Source organism: Scardinius erythrophthalmus, assembly GCF_964197995.2.
Source record: "Scardinius erythrophthalmus genome assembly, chromosome: 6".
Taxonomy (NCBI): domain Eukaryota; kingdom Metazoa; phylum Chordata; class Actinopteri; order Cypriniformes; family Leuciscidae; genus Scardinius; species Scardinius erythrophthalmus.
In genome coordinates, this window is record NC_138226.1 from 41,833,753 (window position 1) to 41,841,461 (window position 7,709).

The window sequence follows — 7,709 nt, forward strand, 5'->3', positions numbered from 1 at the left end:
GTGTTCTTTCTTTAAGTTAAGCTTAATTAGACATTATTACAAAGTGCATTTTTAAAAAGTGTACTTAAGTGTGTTAATAAATATTGTGATGAAAGTGTACTTACTTTACATTATACTTAATTAGATATTATTACAAAGTGCATTTGTAAAAAGTGCACTTAAGTGTGTTTATAAATATTGTAATGAAAGTGTACTTTCTTTAAGTTAAGCTTAATTAGACATTATTATAAAGTGCATTTTTAAAAATGCACTTAAGTGTGTTTATAAATATTGTGATGAAAGAGTACTTACTTTAAGTTAAACTTAATTAGATATTATTACAAAGTGCATTCGTAAAAAGTGCACTTAAGTGTGTTTATAAATATTATGATAAAAGTGTACTTTCTTTAAGTAAAACTTAATTAGACATTATTACAAAGTGCATTTTTAAAAAGTGTATTTAAGTGTGTTAAGAAATATTGTGATGAAAGTGTACTTACTTTAAGTTAAACTTAATTAGATATTATTACAAAGTGCATTTGTAAAAAGTGCACTTAAGTGTGTTAATAAATATTGTCATTAAAGTGTATTCCCTTTAAGTACACTTAAGTGGTCTTTAATTTTAATTTTATTATATTATCTGCAAGTGCACTTTTCAAAAAGTATACTTTGATTATTTTAAGCACACAAAAAGTACGCTTTCAATACAATTAAGCACACTTCTTTTTCACAAGGGGACACATACATACACACACACACACACACACACACAGACACACACACAGACACACACATACACACACGCACGCACGCACGCACACACACACACACACACACACACAGACAGACACACACACACACACACACACACACACACACACACACACACACACACACACACAGACAGACAGACACAGACACACACACACACACACACACACAGACACAGACACACACACACACAATATAATATACAATAAGCTAAAAGAAAGCAATAAATGTTCACAAAAAGTTTGTCTCACCTATTATTGTGAACCACAAAAGCAGAGTCGTCAATCTCATCATCGCCACTTTCTGAATGCGACGATGAACTGTTAACAACATCGTCCAGTTGATAGAACAAGTCGAGGGCTTGTTCAACCAAAAACATTCGCTTCATTTTCCTTCCACAAAAAACTACCTAAACTACCTAAACTATCTACACTACTCCTAAACTACTCTCAAAATCTACTCAGACTCTTCCAAAAACTAGCAATAATATCTCTATCTCTATTTCTACTCCGTCAATCTCCCGCCTTTCAATTTCGCTTCTTTGATCAGTTTGCTCCTCCACTCCCTAAAATGGGCAGCCTGAAGAGCAGAATCAGCAGATTCACACATTTTTCTCCGTTTTGTTTTATGACAAAAACCGACGAAGTTATTAGAATAAATGCAACGCCTGTCGCATCCCATCTTACGTTATTTTACGCATCAATATTTTCAATATTTTTTTATATAAAGTTTAAATAATCATATCTCTGTTTTTACTTGGTCTATCAACACAAAACAAAAAGTAGAATAGAGTTTCAAGCCTGGATGGCAGCGCTCAACGGGACTTTGTTTTTATGCTTCGACGTCTTAAACTGGTCATGTGACTTGATCACGCCTTCTTGATCACGCCTTCTTGATCACGCTTTCTTCTACAGGTCTTCTCATTTATAACAATTGGAAATACTCAACGCTCTCTTCTCTATGAAAATAACAACTCATTTGAATATCATGCTATTACACTTACAGCTCCCAATAAGATCCATACTGACATCCTCCGGCCCCTGGCTGCACCTAGAAATTCTGTCCATAAAAATTATGAACAGAATCGGCGACAAAGGGCAGCCCTGCTGGAGTCCAACATGCACTGGGAACAAGTCTGACTTACTGCCGGCAATGTGAACCAAGCTCCTGCTCTGGTCGTACAGGGTCCGGACAGCCTTTAGCAAAGGGCCCCGGACCCCATACTCCCGGAGCACCCTCCACAGGACTCCGCGAAGGACACAGTCGAATGCCTTCTCCAAATCCACAAGGCACATGTGGATTGGTTGGGCAAACTCCCATGAACCCTCCAGCACCCTGGAGAGGGTATAGAGCTGGTCCAGTGTTCCACGGCCGGGACGAAAAAAACGCACTGTTCCTCCTGAATCCGAGGTTCTACTATCGGCCGTATACTCTTTAACTTTCCAGGGGAGGCTGAAAAGTGTGATCCCCCTGTAGTTGGAACACACCCTCCGGTCCCCCTTCTTAAAAAGAGGGACCACCACCCCGGTCTGCCATCCCAAAGGTACTGTCCCCGACCGCCACGCGATGCTGCAGAGGCGTGTCAGCCAAGACATCCCCACAACATCCAGAGACTTGAGGTACTCAGGGCGGATCTCATCCACCCCCGGTGCCTTGCCACCAAGGAGTTTCTTAACGGGGAATACTCGAATTGGGGAATGGCGACTGTGGCGCCTGTAACTGGCGGAGCCGCGGCTCGTCTCCTGCTGTGTAGATTATTAATGGTCATTCTTTCAATATATGTGATCATTTCAGCCCAGATAACAAATGGATGCGTCTTGGCTTTATGGACTTCTGATCGAGACTCTTTGTTGTGCATCAAAGAATCGATGGAGGGCCTGTTTGATAAACACGACAGGTACAAACAGGCGTTTCCTCCTCCTTTTGTAATCGATCCCGACTCACCTGCCTACTTGCTGCTGTGTCGGGCACGGGGCAGGGTCCGTAGGAGATCCAGGAGAAGAGGCTTACGGTCCGGTGTCCAGGTGGGGGCTCCGTTGTCTTCGGCCGCCGGGACCGCGCTCGGTGCCTGCGCCGGATTCCTCTCCTTGATGTGTGCGACAGCGTGTCCACGCCACCACCTGCTCGGACTACAACGGGTGTCCTTGACCCTTCACAGCGTTGGAGTTGTGCTCCGGGGTTTTCGTCGCCACCATCTACTTCCTCGTTTGTGCCGGCTTTTCCCACATGGACCGGCTGGAGACCACGTGACCGCTGGACGTGCCTTCGACCAATCCCGCTGCGCAATATGGACACTGTCTTCGTGACATCATCCAAAATTCACGTTGGCCTGTTGAATGCTCGTTCAATTGCGAGTTTATTCATTTAAATGAGCTCTGCCCAGTTGGCTGCTCTGCTGTTGGGAAGCCCCGACCTTGTCGCCGTGGTGGTGGTCTGGCTATTGTACACAGGGATGTCCTCAAATGCAATGTGATTCAGTCTCAAGAATTCTCTTCTTTTGAATTGCAGATGGTCAAGGTGGGTTTCTCAACCCCTTTTTACTGCATGTTGGTCTACCGTCCTCCTGGCCCTGGTCTTTCTAAAGGATTTTAGTGACTTCTTGTCCTCTATAATAAAATTGGAATCTGTTTTAATACTTGGGGATTTTAACCTTCATGTTGATGACAGCTCATCTTGCCCCGCAATGGAATTGTTAACATTGACTGAAGCTTTTAATTTTGAGCAGCATGTTTCTAATCCCACTCACCAAAAAGGCCATATTTTAGATTTAGTTTTTACGCTTGGCCTAGACATTTTAAATGTATCTGTAAATGATGTCCATATGAGTGATCATAGTATTGTTCTGTTTGATCTGCACTTCAGTCCTGAGCCAAAGCCTTCAGCAGTTAGGTCTCAGAGGCGTGTTATCACTGCTAATACTGTAGATACTTTTTCTGATATGTTTGATCTTGTTTTAGTCATGGATTTTCACGATGTCGATGATTTTATTCACTGTTTTAATAATCACTGTGTAACAATTCTGGATCAGGTGGCTCCTGTTAAATCTAATTTGTCTACTCAGAAAAAAGTGTGCCCTTGGATAAATGAAGATATCCTAAGTCTTAAGAGACTGTGTCGAAAGACTGAACGTCTGTGGAAATCCACTAGCCTTGAGGTGCACAGGCTCTATCTCAGGGATCTTGTGTCGTCATATAATGTGATGGTTGAAAATGCCAGATCTGACTATATCCGTCAATTGGTTACATTGAATAAAAAAAATCCTAAAGTGTTGTTTGACATGATCAATGCACTTGTATGTCCTGCTGCTCCAGTTACCCCTGTTTTTTGTGAAGCTGACAGCAACGCCCTCTTGGGATTTTTCACCAACAAAATTAAGATGATTAAGTATAAAATCCCACCCCTTCCGTGTGGTACCCCTGCTGTTTTTGAGCCTGTCTCCAGTATGTGGTCCTCATTTAGGACTGTGATGTTTGCTGATATTTAGGAACTGGTGACCAAGATGAAGCCATCTTCTTGCTTATCTGAGGTCCTTCCTTATAGGCTCTTCCAAAAAGTGTTTGAGGTAATTGGCCCTTTTGTTACCAAAATGGTGAACCTCTCTTTGTCTACTGGTGTGTTTCCCAATGCTTTCAAGCATGCCATAGTGGAGCCCTTACTAAAAAAAGCAGGTTTAGACCCGACGGATTTCAATAGTTTTAGGCCTATTTCTAAGCTCCCGTTCCTGTCCAAGATCCTTGAGAAGGTGGTCTGTGAACAGTTGACATTTTTCCTGGACAAAAGTAACATCCATGAGTCATTTCAGTCCGGTTTCCGTAAACAACACTCTACTGAAACGGCCTTATTGAAAGTGTCAAATGACATTATGATGTCTGCTGATTCTGGAAAACAAACTTTTCTAGTTCTTTTGGATCTCTCCTCAGCTTTTGACACCGTTGACCATCAGGTTTTGCTGAGAAGATTGAGGGATCAAGTTGGACTGTCAGGGTCAGTTCTACAGTGGTTCTCCTCATATTTATCTGGGCGTAGCTTCAGTGTTACAGCTAACCAAATAAAGTCTGGATTTGGTGTGTGGAGTGCCTCAAGGTTCCGTTTTGGGTCCTGTTTTATTTGTGTTGTATTTGATCCCTTTGGCAATGATCATACAAAGGTTCAGTGATGTTTCTTTCCACCTATTCGCTGATGATATCCAACTTTACTGCTCCTTCAAGCTGTCTGAGATCTGGAAGCTAAACTCCTTGCTCCTGTGTCTCGTCGAAATTAAAAAAGTGATAACTCTCTGCAGCTCAATACAGACAAAACAGAAACACTGGTTATTGCCCCTGATGTTTCTGTTCCAGGGATTAAAGAGTACTTGGGTGACTTAGGCCTTGGGAGTTAACTTGGGAGTTATCTTGGACAAAGACATGTCATTAATGCAGCACTGTAAGCAGCTGACGAGGAACTGCTTCTTTCAATTAAGAAAAATTTCTAAACTTAGAAATATGGTCTCACGAAATGATTTGGAGCTTATCATTCATGCTTTTGTGTCCTCACGTTTAGACTATTGTAATAGTTTATTTTCATGTCTAAACAAGAAGGAGCTCTCTCGACTGCAATTAGTGCAAAACTCTGCAGCCAGAATTCTGACCCGTACTAATAGGAGGACTCACATATCCCCTATTCTAAAAGAACTGCATTTGCTGCCAGTGTCCTACAGGATCAAGTTAAAAATTTTAGTTCTAGTTTCAGAGCCTTGCATGGTCAGGCTCCATCTTACTTCAGTGATCTGATCCAGCCCTACACCCCGGTGCGGGCTCTGAGGTCTGTGGATCAGAATCTGCTGAAGGGTTCACGGACTCGTTTTCGTACTAGAGGTGACCGATCCTTTCAGGCGGTTGCTTCTAGGCTTTGGAATGATCTTCCGCCCTCTTTGCGCTCTATTGACTCTGTTGATACCTTCAAGTGCAAACTAAAGACTCATCTATTTGTTCAGGCTTTTTAATGAGCTACTTTTGGGTTGATATGATCTTGTATTGTCTTGGCCTTTTTATATTATGTGTATACTCTGATTTAAATTTCTGTTGTGAAGCACCTTGTGGCTTTCTGTCTGTGAAAGGTGCTATAGAAATAAAGCTTACTTACTTACCTTGTGACTTCAGCCTGGGTGATGGACAAGTCCACCTCCGAGCCCTCAGCCTCTGCTTCCTCAATGGAAGACGTGTTGGCGGGATTGAGAAGATCCTCGAAGTATTCCTTCCACCATCCGATGACATCCCCAGTTGAGGTCAACAGCTGCCCACCTCCATTGTAATCAGCGTTGGTAGGGCACTGCTTTCCTCTCCAAAAGGTGCCAGACGGTTTGCCAGAATCTCTTCTTGGCCAGCCAGTAGTCCTTCTCCATGGCCTCACCAACCTCCTCCCAGGCCCGATTTTTTGCCTCCACAACCACCCGGTCTGCAGTCCGCTTGGCCTGCCGGTACCCGTCAGCTGCCTCAGGAGTCCCACAAGCCAGCCAGCCCTGATAGGACTCCTTCTTCAGCTTGACGGCATCCCTTACTTCCGGTGTCCACCACCGGGTTCGGGGATTGCTGCCTTGAGAGGCACCGGAGACCTTACGGCCACAGCACTGAGCGGCCGCGTCGACAATGGAGGTAGAGAATATGGTCCACTCGGACTCAATATCTCCAGCCCCCCTCGGTATCCGGTCGAAGCTCCGCCGGAGGTGGGAGTTGAAGATCTCTCTGACAGGAGACTTGGCCTAATGTTCCCAGCAGACCCTTACAGTACGTTTGGGTCTGCCGAGTCTGTCCAGCTTCCTCCCCCGCCATCGGATCCAACTCACCACCAGGTGGTGATCAGTTGACAGCTCCGCCCCTCTCTTCACCCATTGTCCAAGACATGCGGTCGGAGGTCAGATGAAATGACCACAAAGTCGATCATCGACCTCCGGCCTAGGGCGCCCTGATGCCATGTGCACTGATGGACACCCTTATGCTTGAACATGGTGTTCGTTATGGACAAGCTGTAACTAGCACAGAAGTCCAATAACAGAACACCGCTCGGGTTCAGATCAAGGGGTTGTTCCTCCCAGTCATGCCCCTCCAGGTGTTACTGTCGCTGCCCATGTGGGCGTTGAAGTCCCCCAGTAGAACGATGGAGTTCCCAGTCTGCGCACTTTCCAGCACCCCTTCCAGAGACGCCAATAAGGCCGGGTACTCTGCACTGCCATTTGGCCCATAGGCGCACACAACAGTAAGAGACCTATCCCCAACCCGAAGGCGCAGGAAAGCGACTCTCTCGTTCACCGGGATAAACTGAGCTGGGGGGCTATGAGCAAACCCACACCAGCCTGCCACCTCTCACCATGGGCAACTCCAGAGTGGTAAAGAGTCCATCCTCTCTCAAGGAGTGTGGTTCCAGAGCCCAAGCCGTGCGTGGAGATGATCCTGACTATCTCTAGTCTGTACTTCTCAACCTCACGCACAATCTCAGGCTCCTTTCCCCGTCAGCGAGGTGACGTTCCACGTTCCTAGAGCTAGTTTCCGTGTCCAGGGATCGGGTTGTCGAGGCTCCCGCCTTCGACTGCCGCCCGATCCACTAAGCACCGGCCCCTTACGGCCCCTCCTGCAGGTGGTGAGCCCACGGGAAGGTGGCCCCACGTCGCTCCTTCGGGCTGAGCCCGGCCGGACCCCATGGGGGGAGGCCCGGCCACCAGGCGCTCGCATGCGAGCCCCAACCCCGGGCCTGGCTCTAGGGTGGGGCCCCGGCTGTGCCATGCCGGGCGACGTCACGGTCCTCGATCATAAAGGCTTTTTGAACCGCTCTTAGTCTGACCCGTCACCTAGGACCAGTTTGCTTGGGAGACCCTACCAGGGGCATATAGCCCCGGACAACATAGCTACTAGGGTCATTCGGGTACTCAAACCCCTCCACCATGTTAAGGTGGCAGTTTAAGGAGGGGATATATGTAAATGTTTATT